Raw genomic sequence first — 21,209 nt, 5'->3', positions numbered from 1 at the left:
TGAGCCAGTGGGAGGAGGATGAGATGCCATCTGGGAGTGGTTAAGGGGACGCCAGTGGTCAGCAGAACATCATGGGAGACAAGTGAAGAGTGGAGAAGGAGCTGGTCAAGAGGGCTGAGTGCCACAGAGAGCAGAAGCAGATGCCTGTAGGCAGTGAGTGTGAGTGTTTGGAAGTTATTTGTGATCCCAGAGGCAGCAGTTTACAGTCACTAAGAATTAATAAGCTGATGGTATCAGGGAATGAAGATAGAAGACAGAAGAAATTCTTTCCCAATATCATTGTGTGCTAATCAATTGTAGCTACTTTTCACAAATGCATTTGCCACCTCTGTCACCTTTATATCAGAAGACATATGCACTGTGTATGATATTTTCACAGGTCATAGTTTATTTCTACAAAATTAATTTTTCTGTAAATGGGGTATCTTTCTAGTGTAAGTCTCCTTTCAACCTGATGGTAGAAAACTTTAGTTATCTTCAAGTAAATTTGATCCGTGTAGTGACTTCTTTCATGTCAGGAATTTAACTTAGTCAAAGAAGAACCCAGCATCCTACTCTGGGGATTCAGGTACACACATGACATCTAGGCTTCTATAGGGAGGGTGCCTTTGGGCTTCAGCTGTACCCTGACAGGTGCTGGCATGGGCTGAGATGGAAATCATCTTGTGTGTATGTGGATATACTTCCCCTGAATTCACTGAGTTGTTGCAGTCCTGTGGGCCCTACCATCAGGTTTATAAATCTTCCTCGCTCTGCCTTTCCCCTCTGTATACCAGACCCATCTGGTATCATTAGTTCACTCTCAACCCCTTCTAGCTAACCCGAGGGATTTCAGAAAACTGTCAGAGGTTCACAGGTCATTCCTAACCAATGGCTGCTGTGCACACTAGGGCAGATGGCAACTGGAAAGTGTTTGTTATCTCCTTGGACTTCACCTGTCCCCTCAGGTAGCCTCCAACATGGCTGACTGGATTATCCAAAGTTGTCTTCCACCCCCAATCTGTCATATGCAGCCTAAGGGTGCAGGGTATCAGGCCCCTCTCAGGACTTTGGAGATTTCTGAGCTATCTTTCATCCTCCACAGAGCTCCCTCCAATCCCAGACCAACTTTATCTTGTTTGCAGGGGTAAGGTTATGCAGCTCTTCATATTTTTTTTCTTTTCAGTCTATTGATTGAGTGATATAAATTTTTTGTTAGATTTGTTCTTCTCTAGAGATTAGTCTTTTGTGTTTCAAAATACCCCGATCTGAATTAGAATCCTTGGCTTTCATAATGACTCCTGCTATGAGTTACAAGAACTTACTTGGAGGTAAAGCCAAGAACTTGCCTCTGATTCTGCATGCAGCTGTGTTAGTCATGCCTCAAGCCAATGTGTGGCACTCATGTCATAGGGCAGTGGTCCCAAAAGAGTGTGTGTTGGGGTGGGAGGAGGGTCAGGATGGTGATGCTGTTGATGAAACAGGGTGGTGATGCCAAGGTACCTTAAATTCTTATCCCTTAACACACTTATGCAATATACGAAATTGAAATGTTTATTAATCTTTGAGAAAGCTTTCCTTTGACTCTTTTTATGACGAATTTTTAGAGGACCAAAGGCCGTTTAGCCTAGAGGGAATTAGTCTCTGGGAGTTGTTGATTGGTGTTTCTAAATGTTCACCAAGCTGTCTGGTGGTGGAGCCACCAAAAAAGGAGAAAAGGAAGTCTTATGCATTGAGTCCCTATTCTGTGCCAATACTTTCAAGCATTTTGCTTCTGTTATTAGGTTATTTTTTTTTTTACAAAAACCATGTGAGGCTACTATCATAATATCCCACAGTACAGAAATGGAGGCTCAGGAAAGTTAAGCAACATATCCTTAGAGAAGTAGCAAGCCTTCTCTGTGTGTCATTGGACAATTTGCTTAACCTCTCTGTGCCCTGGCTTTCTTAACTGTAAATGGGGAAAATGATAATACATACTCTTAGGGTTATGAGAATTAATGTGCTAATGTATATATAATAATTAGAAAAGTGTCTGACACTTAGCAAATGCTATAGAAAGGTTTTTATACTACTATACTTCGACTACTACTGCTATTACTTTATCCTAGTTATAAAGCTCTTAAGTAAGCGAGCATGAATCTGAATGTAGATCAGTCTGTTTTAAAACGAACATTATAGGGGCGCCTGGGTGGCTCAGTCGGTTAAGCGTCCGACTTCAGCTCAGGTCACGATCTCGCGGTCCGTGAGTTCGAGCCCCGCCTCGGGCTCTGGGCTGATGGCTCAGAGCCTGGAGCCTGCTTCCGATTCTGTGTCTCCCTCTCTCTCTGCCCCTCCCCCGTTCATGCTCTGTCTCTCTCTGTCTCAAAAATAAATAAATGTTAAAAAAAATTAAAAAAAAATAAAACGAACATTATATAATACCATACTTAATGTAATACCATTTATTCATGTATGTTAAATTTTATAATTTCTTCAAGAATTTCCTTCCACAAATATTTATCAAGCTTTTCTGATAACCAGGCGTTGTGCTGCATGACATTGAAGAAACGCTTTGTATACGTACAAGTACACGTTGCATGCTACCACATCAAGAAATTTGGCTAGATGGATTGTCTCAAATTTGGAGCTTGTGCTTTAGACAGTTTGACCTAATACACGAGCTCCATAAGGGGTCTTGGGAGGAGATCTAGGAAAGTTCAGTTCCCCATCCAGGAAGCTCTGATCCCCAATTGAGAAAAACATACCAAACATATGTAGAAACGTGAAGAATGACCCTAAATCAAAAGTCATACAAATACAGTCTCCACAGTGCAGAGCTTGATTTATACCCAAGTTATCTCTTGCATGTAATAGTATGGATGTATTTACTCAGTGGTGGTGCCATAGGGTTAACTACACATGCATTAAAGTCAGACATGTGAAAGGAATAATAAATTCTAATCTTCTGTAACTAAGGTAATGTTTTCCATGTCTCAACCCTCTGGCTAATTGGCTGGAAGTAAAACAGGGAATTTAAACTTGCCCATTAACACGATCTTAGTTTTTCTATTTTAAAATAATCATACATAGGGTCAATGCAGTCTCTTTTTTGGTAAATTCCTCATCTTTCAGGATTTATCCATTTTTCTTTCATGTAGTGGCATTTTATTCCAAGGAGAAGCCTATGTGTCTTTATGCCATGAAGGAAAGGGTCTTTGGTCCATGCACTGTCACCTGAGATAACAAATCTAATTTCCAAATGATCAAAATAAGGAGGATGCTGGGTGCAGTTAATTTATAAAGTCACATGTTCACAAGGACTTTGAAAAATGTTAGTACATTGACCTGACCTGAGATTTCAGATTGTGGCTGTTTATTCATTTATAAGGCCCTAAAATGTCACAGCAATTATAAAATCCTATGGTCTATTTTAAATTAATAACACTGGCTATGGCCTTAAGATCATTTATGTATATTCAAGTTCACATATATCATTATTTTAAACACATTGTTAACCCTAAATACTTTTGCTTGATACCCAAATTGCCTTTGGAATAACAAAGAAAACCATTTACATATTTTGTGCCCTATGAGAAAATGTCAAGCCAATTCTCACAGCACCATTTTGCTGATTTTTGGCATTGCTTAGGATACTTAAATGTGAAGCACAATAGGGTAAGTAGAATTTTTCAGTCTCTGCTTTTAAGTTTGAGTTAATGGATACCCTCAAATAATGAGACATTTCATTTATAAATGATCTATGAGCAGTGGGGGAAGGCATCAATCAACTCTAGAAGAAATTTTAGAAGAAAATTTAGAAAATGCCACTGAATTTACTTAGTTATCTGCCAGAGCTAATAAGTTTTTCAAAGTGTTTTTCAATAAGACAAAAAAGATTCCTTTGTGGTAGAATTTTCTCTTTATATTTGAAGGTGAAATGCACATGATTCAGTTTTTCCTCAAATGCTTTAACTGTTTAAAAAACCTATTTAGAGATATTTTCTTTACTCTCTAAATTTAAACAATTTTTTTTTTTTTTTGTAAATTAGAATAGTTGCAAATGCCCTTTTGTGAAGAAAGGGTCACTATAGCAGATATGAGACTTCTATCTTTAGCAAGTCCTGCTTGCAAGGTTTGCCCTTGCAAGATGCCTGAGAATTTCAGGGGTTTACCCACCATTCCCTAACTGGTAAGGATGATTTACTCTGCCCAGACTGCAGCACAATGTAGTTTGTGCTGAAAACCTTTCTTTATGGGGGTCTGGAATTTTGGTACATACCAAGCAGAGAATGTCTACATGACCAACCCCCATAAAAACCTTGGATGCTGTCTCTAGTGGGTTCTCCTGGGTACAGGCAGCACATGCATGTTGCTATATTTTCTGTTGGGGAAGAGCATGCTCTGTGTGATCTTTCATGGGAGGAGTGAGTGTAAGGAAGTCTGCACATGGATTCCTCCAGATTCTGCCTGTGTATCTTTATTTTATGATGGGCTGTATTACTTACTTACTTACTTACTTACTTACTACATTGCTATTTTAATATGCTGAATCCTGTGACTGCTTTTAGAGAATCTCCAAACACAGAATGGTCCAGGGAAAAGAAATCCTAATACCCACACCTTTGCAATATTTTACAATTTTTTTTTAAAGAAACAAAAATAGAAAAGAGCAAAAAATAAAATAGAAAAGAGCAAATATGTCATAACTCCTGGTTTATAGGTTCTTCATCACAAAGATTGATTAAATTTTATCTCTTCATTCTGACAAACAAATAGGTCAAACTTTATATTTTTTCCCCAGTGTTACAATAGTAGCGTTTCATAGTCCCTAAGATATGACAGGACATCAGAGATATCTAGTTTCAATATAAGTACTGAATACACAAAATGAACGAGCAGAATTTAAAAAGAAATCCTGTTGTGTGAATGGCATAAATTTTAATCCAAATAAGGTTAAGAGTGGCCCTTTATAACTCTTGGGCCCAGAGGGGGGAAAAATGTAGCTGGGCTGGTAAATTTGTAACAGCTGGCAAGCCTCCGTTGCCAGCTGTTATTTTAGATTACTCAGAGTCCTGGCTCTATGAAATGTAATTCTGCATCTCAGAGAACTTCATTTCTTTTTCATTTTCTTGGGCTCATTAAGTTAGTAAATGCAAAAGGAAGTGTGACTTAAAAGAGCCTATGGTAGGTATGATGATGAATAACAAGTCAGAAAAGCAGACAGCTGTAGCTCGTGGTGTAATGAGTTTTAAGCCGATGCCTTAATGTTGCCAGTTAAACTATTGTGAAAACTTGCCATTGACTAATTGCATGCTGGCTTATTTAGAAGGGAAAGTCTGCAAGCCAATTAAATAAATCTGAAATGGTTGTATTCCCTGAGCTGTCTCAAAGTACCTATTTATAAGTATGCCAGGGCTTAGGATACATTTTTAAAATGTTAGTAACAGATTTCAAAATCCCATGAATTCTATTTTATTGCATTGAAGGGAATGAAATGCATTACAGATTTTTCTGTAATAGAAAATAGAAATTAAAAGTAAAAATTCAGTTTGTATAATGTGAAGACTATCTCTAATTGCAGATTGTTTGCTCTTCTAGGCTTCATGACTCATTTCTCTCTTTCACCCCATGTTAGGACTAGTTATTAGAGTATCAAGGGAATGACAGAACTCAACTAATTTAACCTGACCTGAGAGTGAAGGGAAGATTTATTGTTGTCTGTAGTATAAGGCATTTACACTTTACTTTTCTTAGGGTTTGGAAATGTTATGTGTGATTATAAGAATGTACTTTATTGACTTTGCTGCACAATCAATTCATTTAATCAAATATGTCCACTGGTTATTTTTTAAACCCATTTATAATCAATAATTCCCCACCAACGCAATAGGATTCTACACACTTTTTTCCTAACCAGTGAGAAATGCCACTTTTATCCATGCCTTCCTGCATTGTCTTCCCTTCTTGGGGCGCCTGAGTGACTCAGTTAGTTAAGCATCTGGCTCTTGATTTTGCCTCAGGTCATGATTTCATGGTTCCGTGAGATTGAGCCCCATGTTGGACTCTGTGCTGATAGCATGGAGCCAGCTTGGAGTTCTCTCTCTCCCCTCTGCCCTTCCCCCTCGCTTTCTCTCTCTCTCTCACCGCCCCCCTCAAAATAAATGAATAAATATTTTAAAAGTGTCCCCTTCTTTCCTGATTATTTTCCCTTTAAACATATGTCTCCTGATCTCTAAGTCTCCTCATGTGCTTTTCTCCAGTGGTTGACAGAGGAGTACTGTGAATAACTTGATTGAAGATCTCTATGTTATTTATTTATTTTTATTTTTTAAAGCTTATTTATTTTGAGAGAGAGAGAGAAAGAGAGAGCAAATGGTGTAGGGGCAGAGAGAGAGAGAGAGAGAGAGAGAGAGAGAGAGAGAATCCCAAACAGGCTCCATGGTGTCTGTGCGGAGCTGGGCATGGGGTAGGGCTGGAACTCTTGAACCTTGAGATCATGACCTGAGCAGAAATCAAGAGTTGGACACTTAACTGACTGAGTCACCCAGACACCCCTTATTTTTAATTTTCTAAATGTTTATTTTTGAGAAAGAGAGTGAGGGAGAGTGAAAGAGGTAGAGAGAGAGGGAGACAGAAGTTCCAAAGCAAGCTCTGTGCTGTAGGTGCAAAGCCTAACAGGCTCAAACTCACCAACCATGAGATCATGACCTGAGCTGAAGTCAGATGCTTAACCCACTGAGCCACCCATGCGCCCCCTCTCTTTTATTGACATAATAGCATTCTCTTTACTGTCTCCCTTCCCTAATTTCCTGGCTGCTTTGAGGAAAAGCACCATGATGCTGAACCCTCAGCCACTACCCTGATTTGTAAGTCTTGTGTGATTCATCCACCATATCCAGTTTTCTCCTTTCTGTTTATGTGCAGGAGAATGTTCTTCATGCTTCCAGCAAATTCATGGATCTCTCCTTTACCCAGCTTCTCTCTCATTGACTGATTATATATATATATATATATATATATATATATATATATGTATAATTTTTTATATTTATAAAATTTATATTATATATAATTTTTATATATTTATAAAATTTATACCATATATAATTTTTATATATTTATAAAATTTATATCATATATATATGCACACACACACACCTTGCTGCAAGAATTATATAACACAAAAATACATTTTATTTTTATCTGCTCAGAACTAAGAAAATCAAAACCAAATGACATAGATGTATATGTCCTGTAATTTCCTCCTTCTTACTGGTTTTATCATCCATACTCCTTTAGACAAGGCCTAATGCTGTAGTTCAGTGAGCCCTAGTCTTCAGTCATTTGCATAGGGCCTTCATGATTGTCGCTTTTTCTGTATTCCTCCTTTATTATTATTATTTACTTAATGAGTTAATTTAAATCAACTGACCAGCTACTGTGACCTATTTCTAATTTGAATAAGCTCACTGCCTCTTGTAGCCTTTGTCTGATAATATTTGCACAATTATGAAGTTAATGTCCTGGTTATAATTTATAATATACATTTAACTGAATAACATTTGAAATATGAAATCATTATACACATCTCTGGCCACACTAGAAATTATTGAACATGTGTGTAAATTACCCATTTCTAATGTTTATTCTTCTGATGCATTATTTCCTTTATTAGAACTCTTCTTCCCCATCTCCCCATTATAGGTCCCCATTTATGTCCCTTCCTGCCTTTATGATCTGGCTAAAGTCAATTCCCTGAACCATTCTGTTGACTCAGTCTTTTTCCTTCTGTACTTCATAATTGCACATTATGATATTCTAAATTTCATTTAGTTTTATTTTCTAGTAGTTCAATGGTTTTACACAAGTATTTATGGTTTTCTCCCCTCCCCCCTTGGTGTATTATATTCTTTCTCAATGCATATTCTTTCTCAAATGTCTGACCTTTTTGAGGATAGAGATGATGATCTTTTATTTCTATGCTATGTCTCTCCTACCTAATACAAGGATCTATACTCCCATAGACTTCCAATAATGCTGGTAGATTAATAGCTGTATAACAGATGGGATGGGTAACACAGTAATGTTTTATTTTTATGTTTTTACAGCCTAGTTGGAGAAATAGAATCATTTCTATGGCATACAAAATGGGACTCCTTGATCTTTCAGCCAGAGTAATAGCATGTGTAAAGGCTTAATGCTAAGGGAAAACATGGAGTATTGGAGAAATGCAAAGACGCAAGAGTATCTGGAGCACAGATGTGAGAGCAAAGTGGGGAACGATATCCCTGGGGAGGTAACTATGTCAGATACCACTTCAGAAACTACATTAAAGAGTCTTGATTTTATCCGGAGTCAGTGGTGAGCACTTGAAGAGTGACATGTTATATAGGGGCTGAATAGAAGGTACCATATTGAAGAGAAAGAAAGGAAAACAAGTTATGAGCCTCTGCAATAGTCCAAGCAAAAGATGCTGCTGACCTGAGTTAGGATAATGGCTCTGGGGAGAAACGATATGGATAGATTTGAGGTCTATTTAGGAGTTGGAATCTATAGGCCTTAGTGATTAGCTAGATTGACATATGAGGGAGGCGGAGGAATCTAGGGAAACTGCCAGATTTCCAATTTTGGCAATAAGTAGAAAGTTGTCCCATTCATGTGCAGAGCATAGAAAGATCTGCAGACTTAGTGAAGAAAGCAACAAATTCAATACTGCATGTCAAAGCTGATTTGCTGGTGGTACATACAGAGTGAGTTATTTAAGAGGCAGTTTGACGTGTCAGAAGCTCAGAAGAGAGGTCTGGGTTTGAGGCAAAAATTCAGGAATTGTCAGCATGGAGAGGTATTCAGAGCTAAGGTACAGGAATAGTCCTAGGGAGAATTGGAAGGAGACATGAAGAAAGGACTTCAGCTAGACACCAAAGACCACAATACTGAGGGATGGGCAGAGAAGGAAGAGATTGCCGAGCAGCAATAGTCAGAGGTGAGATGAGCATGGTGGACGGGGAGTCACAGAGCCAAGAGGGTTGTTTCAGGAAGGAGCTTTCAACAGGGAGGTCAAGTAAGTGAGGGACTCGAGAGAGACTATGGGACCTGGCCACATTCTAGTTGTTAGTAACTGTGGCAAGATCAGCTTCTGTGGGAATCAGGCCCGTACCATGGGAAAGCATCTACTTCAGAATAATAGCATGAAAAGATGCTGGTTCTCCAGAGAAACAGAACCAATGAGGCCTGTGTGTGTGTGTGTGTGTGTGTGTGTGTGTGTGTATAAAATCTATGTATATTTCTTTTAAAATTTTTATGGAACATATGAAAAACATATCATATGAAGCAATTTATGAACAAGGCATCAAGTAGATTTCCAAATTATGGGTTTTCATTATTCCGTTAAAGCCATTCTATTCTGTTGTATTTATTGGGTACATACTATATGCCCAGAAATCTTTGCTGGGAAGTTCTAGGTAATGCAAAAATATAAATGTGATTAGTTCATTGTTCTGACCTTGAGGAGCCATCTAGGATAAACAAAGGAACAAGCACATTCAACAGCTTTAGTAAGAAACTGAAAGAAAATGTTATTAGAAAGGAAAGCTAAGAACATGAAGGTGTATCTTCCCATCTCAGTCTAGTGAGGAACTTTGGATAATTAAAAAGATATATCTTTATTGAAAATTTTGTCATATTTGAAAGATACATATCAAAATATTTCAGAGAAAGAACTAATATTACAAAAACCTTGTTTTTTTATTAAATTTTATTGCTCCAATGGTATACAATAAGTCATTTATAGAGACCATGATATCAAAAAGCAAAATACTATGAGTGTCTATTCATAAAATTAATTTTAAAAAGAAAAGTAAAAGGTTATCTACAAAAGATAAATAAAGAAATGTTGGTTAGAAAGTAGTCCCTAACATAGCTGGGATAGTGTTTCATAGAAAGTCTTTATTTGGCCAGTCTTTACCACAAGTCTATGGAGGCACTTATGATGAATTAGTAACTTCTATAGAACTAACACTGTTATTGTTGTTATAAAAGCCTTATTACATAAGTTGCTTTTTTGAACTATATGCACTTGTATATAACTTTTATTAAACAGATATGTAAACAAAAGGATAAGTTAGATACTCTTTTAAGCTTTCTCCTAGACCTAGAATTTTATGATATTTGAAAATAATTATTTTTACTACTCTGGAACAGAGATAACATGGTAAGAGCACATTATGCTAAAGAAGGAAAGAAGTGAGGCAGAGAGAGGGGGGAGGGAAGGGGGAGACACTGGAGGCACTACTGTCATTTGCTTCCTATCTTGGTCATGGGTTATCACACACAGAGAATGAGGCTTAAGTCGAGGACAAAGGAAGTTTTCCTCCACCGGTCATCACAAGGCTGAAGATAGCTGTGACCTTTCTGACACAGAATCAAAAATGTGTTTCTGCTACACCTATTTTCTGCCTGAAGACGGCTGATAATTGTTAACCATGCATTCATAAGCCCGGGATAGCAATGTTTGGCACATAGTTTTATAATACCTCATTCAGTATTAGGTTTTGAAATGATCACATTCAGAAATAGTTGAATCTGTTCAAAATATCAACTAATGTTTTATTGAATGAAAGCTTTAAAAAACCAAATTTCTCAAAAAAGTACAAAATCATCAAACTGGTCACACTTTATAGTTTTGTGTTACCTAGAACTTTTCAGTAAAGATTTCTGGGCATATAGTAGATACCCAATAAATACAGCAGTGTGGAACGGGTTTAAGGGAATAATGAAAAACCATAAGTCAGAAATCTACAACTTGTTCATAAATTGCTTCATATGGTATATTTTTCTTATGACCCGGAAAAATTTTTAAAGAAATTTCTGTTCCTTGCCAACTTCAGAAGATTTTAAGCACAAACTTTGCAAAATACTTAAAAATAAATATTTCAATTATATTAAAAGATATTAAAAGCTATTTACATGATGTGCTCTTGAATTCAAACTAATGAGGGCATAATGCCTCCTTGCAGTATCTACTAATATCTTAGGATGCCAAATAGTTAATTCTGTGTGTGATTATGTATTTAATATCTGCAGCCCCTATTAGATAGTCTCCTCTGTGAAGTCTAAAAGGTACAATCTTGGTGTCTAGCATTGTACACAGTGGGTTCTCAATGCTTATTTAGTAACTTAATGAAGAAAGAGAAAGGGAGAGGAAATGTGTTAAGACGAGAGGATTAACATTCATGGAGGATATACTATATACCAAAACCCATCACTAAACATGATTCAGCTTTAAACTAAAGATGAAAAAAGGTTAAAAAGTAGTAATTAGAATATTTGTTCTTGCAATGAAATAAGAAAAGACTATAATAAAACAAAACTGATAGAGTAAAGAAACACTTCTTAGAATTCATTATTGGTTTAAATGTGTATAATTGTATGTATTTATAGATTATATAACCACATTTTTTAGTTTCTGTATTTGATACATTGCCATCTTAGGACCTTGCTGGTGGTGGAGGGACTGTCCCTCCCAGAGCTAACTAATTCCTCCATATAGCAATCTAACTCATGTTAGAGTGTACCTTTCGTATGCAAACCAACCAATCCAGAGCCCATATACCAACCACCTCCTTTGTTGGCCTCTCACACTCTGGATCACTATCCACCAGCTCTAATCACCTCAGGATCAGATTCCAGACAACTAGGGATAGCCCCTATGTCCCTGAGCCTGCTGACATTATTCAAAGTAGCCAATCTCAAGCCCACTTATCCTGCCTTGCCTTTTCTTTCCCCCAGAAACCAAAATAAAGCCTCTTGTCCATGTTTCCTCTTCACTGCCTCTGCCTGACTGAGCCTGATGCTTCTCTGTATGGCCACACATGGTGTGGCCTGCCTCCTCCTCTTGGGAACTGTGAGTATAGCAAACTGTCTTTCTTTTCAGTGACAATTGTCTCCTGATCTGATAGCCTGAATTACCTGAATAATAATAAAACCTACATTTTAAAAATAGATACACCATAAAAAGTTTTTTAAGTATAATTATTAAAAGAGAAACAATAATCATATAATGTATAATATATATGTAACATCTGGTAATTTATATTTTTGCCTTATGAGTGAATTGAAGTTTTCTAAGTGATTACAGTGAGAAAACCCTCTTATTATTTCATTTCATTTAATAAGAACATTAAATACCAGTTTTTCAATAATTTGATTGTTTTGCCTGTTTTTATCCTTCCAATGATATAATTTACTGATGAGATAAACCAATGCAGATTGATTTACACTTTTATAGGATAATAAAGATTTTGGAAACATACTAAAATTCAAATGATATACATGAAGAGTATTTTATTCTGTTACTGTGTTTTTGTAGGAAAGAATAATATCTTGTTCCAAATTCAGTTTGGAGTTCATTCAAAGAGGCAGCCTGGATGAAGCACCAAATCAATTTTGTTATGCATGTTCATAATCCCTTATTCACAATTCCAAAATCCAAAAAGGTGTTCATAAGTATGTGTCAAACTCGTTGGTGGCAAAACCTAACCTGACTGGATGAGGTCACTTGTGTCTTTATTCTTCTAAAGGCGAATATTCATACTTATGCTACAGAAATATTAATGTGGTATGGGGGGGATCCTGACCCAGACTATGATGGAAATATTAAATAATATGCCTTTTATAGACTGTCGTATTCTATAATTCATTTAAAAGCTCTGAATTTTGAAATACAGCTATCCCCAAGAGTTTCAGGTGAGGGATTGTGGACCTAATTCAGTGTGTACGTGTGTTCATAGTGCTTACACGTATCAGTTGTATGAGCACAGACTGTTACTCCTCCTTTATTTAACACATAATTGTATTCATTATCATGACTCCTGCATTAAGTTTTCTTAATTAACCTGAAGAAATATAGTAAAGTTACTGGACCAACAGTTTAAGACAGATCTTGATACTGCCCCATGTGGGGGGTACTGCAGATACAAAGATGACTAGACCCAGTTACTATACTCCAGTCAGGCCCGATGTGAAATAAATAATAGTGGCACAGTGCAAAAAATGCTGTTAAAGTGGTGTTCAGTGTGCTTTTGGTTCAGAGGGAAGGGAGCTACTAACTGTCTGAGGGAGTTTGGGAAGACTGTAAGGAAGAGGGGATTTTTGAGAGGGCAAGGAAGGAAAGGCAGTTCACCAGGTAATGAAATGGGAAAAGGCTACTCAATACCAGTGCTACTGATCTCAAAACAAAAGGGAAATATTAATGTAATCCCTTGAATAACTTGACATACTATAATCTTGCCAATGCTCAAACTCTTCTCATTAGTATTGCTCTGTCACAGTGAAAGACATTTTTAAACTTTTCAGCATCAATAGAAATTCCTAGAGAAAAGCATCCTGGCTTCTGATATGTCTCTGCTTTGAAGCAGAATATGATGCTATTTGCAGGATTCAATAAAATGTCAATGCAGTTTGTATTATTTTCAAGGAGCCACCCTCAGTCCAACACCAAATATGCCTGTCCCACCAGGCTGTTCCTTGGACAGAATGACTGCGAGACATTGAGTACATTTACTCATCCAAAAAAATCACGTTAGTAAGATAAATATAGGAACCACTTTCTTCCTCATAACTGTATGCCATTTGCCTGAATTGATGTGATATTTAAAACTCAGGTTAGAATTGACAGTGCTGAAGTTCAACCTAGTTATTCTCAAATGCTCAACTTCAATAAGTGCCAAAAGCAAAGGTTTGATCTGTTGGTCTCTTTCAAGGGAGAAAGATGACAATGTGGCTGAAGCAATGATGTTAAAGGAAAAGGTTACAGGCAAAACTCTAATAAAATAAATTTTAAAAATCCCCCAATTCCATTTCTATTTTCCTAAATTATTATGGTTGAAAATTTTAACGCTGTTATTAATGGTTTCCCTAATTTTGAAATTGAGCCCCTTTTCACCTTGCATTGTGGCTGACACAAATCATTGAGAATCTCTGTACAATAAATCATTTATAAACTACATACAGGCAATGAGCCAAGAAATATATTTAGCATTTAATCAGAGGGAACCTAGTATATTTCACCTCCTATCTATAAAATGAAACGTATTCAGTTTAATCACCAAACAATGTTAATTCAGAGAAAAAAAAAAGTTGAACCTTGCAACAAGGAGGTGGTTTGGAATAGATTAAAAGAAAAAAAAAAACAAACCAAGTGTTTAGGGGCCTGGTTTCTTGTTGGGATTCTATAACTTCATAATTCCCATAGTTAATGTATACTCATTACTGGGAATTCCAGTGTACTCAAATGTAAAATATAGGAGGTTAGATTATATCTCTTTCCACTTTAAATTTTGTGATACTATCTTGTATTGTAGGTTGTGATCATGTAGGGATCTAATAGTGTTGATACTTTGCTTTTAAGCTAGATCATTTTGCCTCATGGCTTCATTCTTTATACAAATGTTAATAAAGTAATAATAGCTAAGCTTTAATAAATGATGCCATTTAATTTAGTTAACTTCCCAATTGTTCACAATTTTTGCAGAGTGAGTACCTAGCTTTATGCCAGACTCACTGTATTACCTAAAGATAATTACAGAATACTTTGACTATGAAACAAAACCATTCATCTGATAAAAAATTGTGAAGCCCATACATTTTATACTTCATTTAGGAAACATTATGGTTGTGAAACAAAACAAGACAAAACAAAACAAAACAAAGACAATGAACTTTAGTTAACAGTCCATTTGTCATTCTGCCTATGCCCCTTAGTAAACTCTCATGAGATCAATCCTGTGAAAAATGAAGAGGCATTGAAACCTGTGACAGAGTCTGACACACATGTAAGACCTTACTACACAAAGACCAGGTGAACCAGACTGGGTATTGTCATCACTATACCCTGATTATATCTTTTCCAGTTTTAGAAAATACATTCTATTGCTTTATTGTTAATTCTTGCTCCTCAATACAACTGCCTTTTCCTGAAAACTTCTGACATCATTTTTTAATTCTTAAATTATACTTATTTTGTGCTTAAAACAATTTTAAGTGTTTTACATGTATTTACGTGTGTTTATTAATTTAATGATTGCACCACCTTCTGAATGGGCATTCATTTTATGTATGGGGAAACTCAGAACACAGGTGTTTAAGTAACATGTACTGGGTCACACTGTTAGAAAGTTGTCAAGCTGGGATTCAAGGCTAGTGCCTGCAGGGAAATGCCATAAACAACAGCATGCTAGACCACAGTGATGAAGAGCTGCTCGGATATATGTCTGTTTGGTTTTAGGTCTCATCTATAAATATAGAAGTGTCATAGCTTTCCTATACAGAGCCTGTCTTTTGCAGCAGATTATTTTGGAGTGGGAGTTTTTAAAATAAAATTTGTAACAAAATAGAAACAAGGAATTTCTTTACATCTAAAGTGTTTAAGTGTTATGATGTGGTTTGTTAGTGTTAGGGATCAAATGCCGCATGAGTTAAAAGAAGCACTGGTCTTCTGGTCACTCCAAAGACATCGTTTTCAACGGATAAATACCAAAATTGTACATTCATAGTATCCTATCACTACAGGAACTGGAACACATTTTTTTTAACATTTCTGAATATTGTTACATTTCAGGGACATAGTAAAAAAAGTAGGTATGACTAAGCATCTTACCATTCTAATGAGATATGACAAAGCTTTCAACCTTTTATAAATGTTGTTTAACTAGATTGTGGGGAAAATGACTTTTCATAATTTAAAAAATCCATTTGTTATTTTGAAGAGAAATCTCCCTTAAGGGCCAATGGGTTAGGTCCTTAGAGGTGTGAACATCAACTAGTTATTGGCTAACGGTAAGCACATAGTCTAAAAACTCATTTCTTACCCAAGCTTGTTGACAAAGGACATGTTGTTAAGTATTTAGTGGGAAACAGTGATAGGCATATCATCACTAGAAGGAAGTACCATTAAATTTCATGGAAACACATTACAGATGGCTGTTTAAAATAGTTTAAAACACTGGAAGATTAGTAAAAAATATGGTATCAATATAAATATTTGTTTTGTAGCCCAAATTTCTGTGTGAATCTGTGGGGCATATCTTAAGATGTGTCATAATGGTTTGTGGAAATGGATTCATATGATGATTGTTAGCTAATTTTCCAAGTGGATTCCCCCTTTTCTCTTTGCTTATACAGTGTTTCCAATGTAATAGACAAGTTGAGTCACAGTAGTGGGTGGTTAGAAAGAATTACTTCTTGTGTGTAAAAAAAAATAAAATCTTAAAATATGTAGATGTGGGAAAATAATGATTTGAGTTCTTATGATATAATATCCCAAAGCATAGCTAAATCTTTTTTTCTTTTTTTATAAAGTGTTGTCACTATCAGACTTTACAGATAATCCCACCTTAAAGAACAGATTTGTGAACCTCCAATGCCTAGAACAATGCATCACTATTTTCTTGAATGTTTCTCAAATATTTTACAAAGTCTAATTTTGGGGGATGTGCTACTCAATTGCACAAAACATAAAGCTCATCTTTGGTAAAAACCAACCATATTCATATTCTTTCCTTAGCCTTAGCCTCATGACATGTTTCAGTTGTGAAAATTAAGTACTCTCTTTTTATCTGAAAATATCTGGCTGATACTTTATTGATAATCTTATATGCCACGCAATATTATACCAAGTTGGATTTTGAAAGTTTTTAGTAATACTACTATACTACTACTACTAATTGTAATAAGGAAAATCACAACTAAGTAATCATGTTTGTGCAATGTACTATTTTGACTTAAGCCTTGCTTTGGTTATACATCAATAGACTCAATGTTTAGCATTAAGCCTTCTTAGATTTAAGAGCACTTAACTGTTTAAGACTTTTTGTTGATTTAAGATAGAAAAAACCCAATATTTTTCCTTTTATGTGTACAATAGCTACAAATGAATATAACTTCCAAGGTTATATAACCTACGCTCAGAAACAAAAAACCAATTATGTTAAAAGATGGGAAGTGCTTGGCAGACATCCCACTACTTTTTCTCCCATGCTAATGGCAGACCAATGGTATTCATTGGTCATGGCCAGAGGCAGCCTGAGGCCTTTCCTCAAAACAGTGCTCTGGAAAACCAGTCAGTCAGGGATGGCTCAGGGAGCAAAGCCAGATAAATAAAGTTAGAACATGACATCTTCTCATCCATGAGTCTCCCCTATCTGTATCTATAAACCAAATGGATCTACTACATACAAAGTAAGTTGAAGGAAATAAGCTCATAGCTTGTAAGAAAGAAGATGGAGGGATAAGATCACACAGAAGTTATTTATCTTAATTTTTCCATATTCTTTTGGACCTACAGAACCAGAGAAAGTGTGTCCTTATATGAAGCATCTGTTTTGGGAAGGGAAGTTAGCAAGGATTCTGGCCGCAGGAATTCCTTCCTGCAGGAAATGTGGCCTTGCAAACTGAGGGGCTGGGCTACTCAGAGGAAATCTGCTGCAGTGTTTCCATTTGTAGGCAAACCCTGACCCCAGAGGGTGTTCTTCTGTGGAAGACCCTGGTTAGCTAAGAATAGAAATAGCCTGTGTGCTAGTGAAGCTGAAAATGATTTCCTCTTGTCCTTATTTATTCAGTTTTAGGGATGACTTCCCTTTGTAGTTTATATATTCTTGATTTTTAAGTTTCACTGGTAGCCTACTGACAAGCATTAGACATTGAAAGCAGCTATTAAATCTGAGACTGTTTTTGTGTATGTGTGGGAGGAGTAGGATAAACCTACTAGGAAAAGAATATGGTACTTGATCTATACCAAAAAATCCAAAACAAGCAAACCATAATGTCAAAGTATTGAACCTGTAAGTTTCGCAAACAAGAGTTAAAATGTTGTTTCATTGGGATCCCAAGAATATCCCCACCATGCCTGAAACAATGTAAGCTCTCTTGGTCAGTGTGGGCTGCCATAAAAAAATACCATGGAGTCAGTGGCTTAAATAACAGAAGTCTGTTTTCTCATAGTTCTGAAGGCTGGAAGTCTGGAACCAGGGTGTCAGTGTTGTTGGGTTCTAATGACAGCTCTTTTCCCAGCTTGCATATAGCTACTATCTTGCTGTGTTCTCACGTGGCCATTCCTTGGTATGTGAACTAGGAAAAAGCAGGAGATCTGTCTTTCTTCCTCTTCTTATAAAACCACTAATCCTATTATGAGAGCCCCACTCTCACCACCTCATTTAACCCTAATTACCTTCCTAAGACCCCATCCCCAAAAACCGTCTCACTGCTGATTAGGGATTCAACATATGAATTTTGGGGAAATATAGACATTCAGTCTATAACATTCTCAAAGCATAACTGTTGATTGGTTGATCTTAAAAATCTTGAGTTTTAAGTTTTTATAAAATCCCAATAAGTAACTTGAGAAATATATAAGGTTTTCTACTAAGAAAATCAGAGGCTGATGAGAAAATTTAGAATTTAAGAGGGTACTTTCAGAATATAGTTAGGTGATCAGATATAAAAGTCAATATACAAAAATCATTGGCTTTCTTGATGTTAGCAATAACCAGTTTGAAAACATAATGATAAACAGAATTTCATTCATAATAGCAATGAAACTCTTTTTATATTTAGAATAACTAAGAAATATGCCATACTTTTATGAACAGAGTACTTAAAAATCTATAAATATAAAGTGCAAGTCCATATTTCTCAGTGGGAAGCCTCAACAATGTAAAGATGCTGACAGGTGTCTCTCACATATATAAGCAAGAAAGACCAGCAATGCTTAGTATGTTAAATTTTTAAAAAAGAAAATAGTGGAATTTGACCTACTAATAAGCAGAACATAGTATAAGGCAATTTTTAAAATTTTATTTTATTTTTTATTTGAGAGCAAGAGTGTGTGAACGGGTGACAGGGGCAAAGGGGGAGGAAAAGAGAGAGAGAGAGAGAGAGAGAGAGAGAGAGAGAGAAAGAGAATCTTAAGCAAACTCCATGCTCAGTGTGGAGCCTGACATGGCAGGGCTCGATCCCACAACCCTGGAATCATGACCTGAGCTGGAATCAAGTTGCTCAATGATTGAGCCAACCAGGCATCCCAGTATAAGGCAATTTAAACAGTGTATTTTGGCACAGGAATAGACAAACACATTAATAGAAAAAAATAGAATGGGAACCCAGGAATATACAGGAATATAATTTATAGTAAAAATGTCATCTCTTATCAGTAAAAATATTCAAGACTTCTCACTGAATTGTGTTATAACAGTTGGCTATCCTTTTGGGCTAAAAATTGAACTCATAGCTCACATCATAAGCAAAAATAAATTCTGGGGAGATTATTGAGAATGAATGTTAAAAACAAATTATAAAAGTATTTGAAGAAAATGTAGACAAATTTTATATAACTCTTGGTACTGGGAAAGCTTTCCTAAATAATACACAAAAATCATAAATCATATAAGAATGTATTTCTAACTTCAACCACATAAAAACAAAAATCCTTCTGTGAGACAACGATACGAAAAGTTAAATGATAAGCTGCAGACTGGGTAAATATTTACAACATACATAAAAGATTTGCAATATGCAAAGAGTGACTACGTATGAATATGCAAAACACAAAGAACCAAATAGAAGGTGGAAAAAAGAAACAAAGGATCATTTACAGAAGAAATACATATGACCAAAGCATATATAAATTAGGCAATATTTACCAAAATTTAAAGTAAGCTTAATCTGTGGCCTTACAATCTACTTCTAGGAATCTGCCTCACAGAAATATTCACTCATAGTCAGTAAAATATATTTAAAAGGGTATTCTCTTTTACAATAGCAAGTAGTAGAAACAAAATGAATACTATTAACAAAAGAGAGAATAAATATAATTCAGACCATTCAATTATTATACAGAAAGAGCCAGATCTATATCTATTAAAATTAAATTAGAAAGTTCTTTAAGCCCCACATGAAAAGAAGTTGCTATAGCATAATAGAATCATATGTAAATATATATGACCCACATATGTATAAATACATTGTATCTATATATTTTTCATTACACATACTTTTGTGTGGATTGACTGTGAGAACATATGCGTGTGTTTTTTGTTTAAGCAAATACATATACATATATATATGTGTGTGTATATATATATATGTGTGTGTGTGTATATATATATATATATATATATATATTTTTTTTTTTTTTTTTTTTTTTTTTTTTTTTTAATCAAAGAGAGGAGTATTCAGAGAAGGTCAGCCATGGTGGCTCAGGCTCCTCCTCTCATGACACAGAACTGCTTCAAGGAGGGTGTGGGAATCACATGTCTGTCAATAACGTGGTTTGAGCCTCTCTCTACTTACATTTTCTCTTGACCTCTGGCTGTGCTGCCAATTTTTCTTTTCTTGGGGGTGTTGAAATGGACAAAAAGGAAGTTCTTTAAGACTGTTGAGATTCTTGTTATGCAAAAGTTGCATTGTTGGAAGGGGTTTTAGATATGATCTAATGCAACTCCCAAGCTTTATGAGGAATTCTGATTTTTGAGATGGCCAGGAAACATTAATGGGAATTTCATATTTCTCATGCTTGAGTCACATCCCCTTATCCAGAAACCTGGGAAAAGTTTACCACTGAAAACTCAATAAAGGTGGTTCTATTCCTCTAATGTTAAGCCAACAATGTAACAAGACCAAAAAAAGCAATTTCATTCAAAGGGATAAAAATCAAAAAGTACATTTCAGCAGATAAATTAATGCTGTGATGCCCTTTGATGACCCACAAAAAGTGTCTTTCGGTGTTATTTCAATTCTCTATATTAGGAACTTTTAATCCATAAATTCTGCTGTATTACCTTCTATCAGCTCTTCCCAGCACTGGTCTGGTTCGTTTATCTGGTTGGTATGGAGGTAGTCAGCAAAGTTGGTATGTTTAAGCCATGTCATACTCTTTTAGCCAGGTCCTGTGTATCCTAAGAGTCTTTCAAGAAACTCAACTTGTCTCTTTAAAGATTGGCAAGCAAAGGCCAGAAACCTCTCCTTCCAGTTTGGTAATTTTTGTCCTTATTGAGTGCACTGCTTTGGCAATAATGTGCCCAGTACCTTTGCTCAGAGCTTATCTGATTTTCATTCAGCTAAACTGTGTTCTCAGATGTATGTCCCTATAAAGAGACCACCTCTCCACTTTTTTATCCCTTGGCTTATGTTGGCATGGACTGTAGCTCTATGAGATCAAATAGGCTACAATAAATTCCACTGGACTCTTGAGTTGC

General features: G+C 36.0%; 1 long non-coding RNA gene across 1 annotated transcript in view; it reads right to left on the bottom strand.

Moving 5' to 3' along the window:
• The window catches only part of LOC122210191, a 49,838-nt gene extending 28,629 nt beyond the window's left edge, over positions 1-21,209 (bottom strand). Inside the window, exon 1 of the long non-coding RNA XR_006197959.1 lies at positions 20,793-21,209. This is a non-coding gene — a long non-coding RNA (uncharacterized LOC122210191). The remainder of the gene's footprint in view (positions 1-20,792) is intronic.

Source organism: Panthera leo, chromosome A2 (assembly GCF_018350215.1).
Source record: "Panthera leo isolate Ple1 chromosome A2, P.leo_Ple1_pat1.1, whole genome shotgun sequence".
In the NCBI taxonomy this organism is placed as follows: Eukaryota; Metazoa; Chordata; class Mammalia; order Carnivora; family Felidae; genus Panthera; species Panthera leo.
Note: the sequence above shows the minus strand (reverse complement) of the source record. Positions and strands in the feature narration are given on the sequence as shown.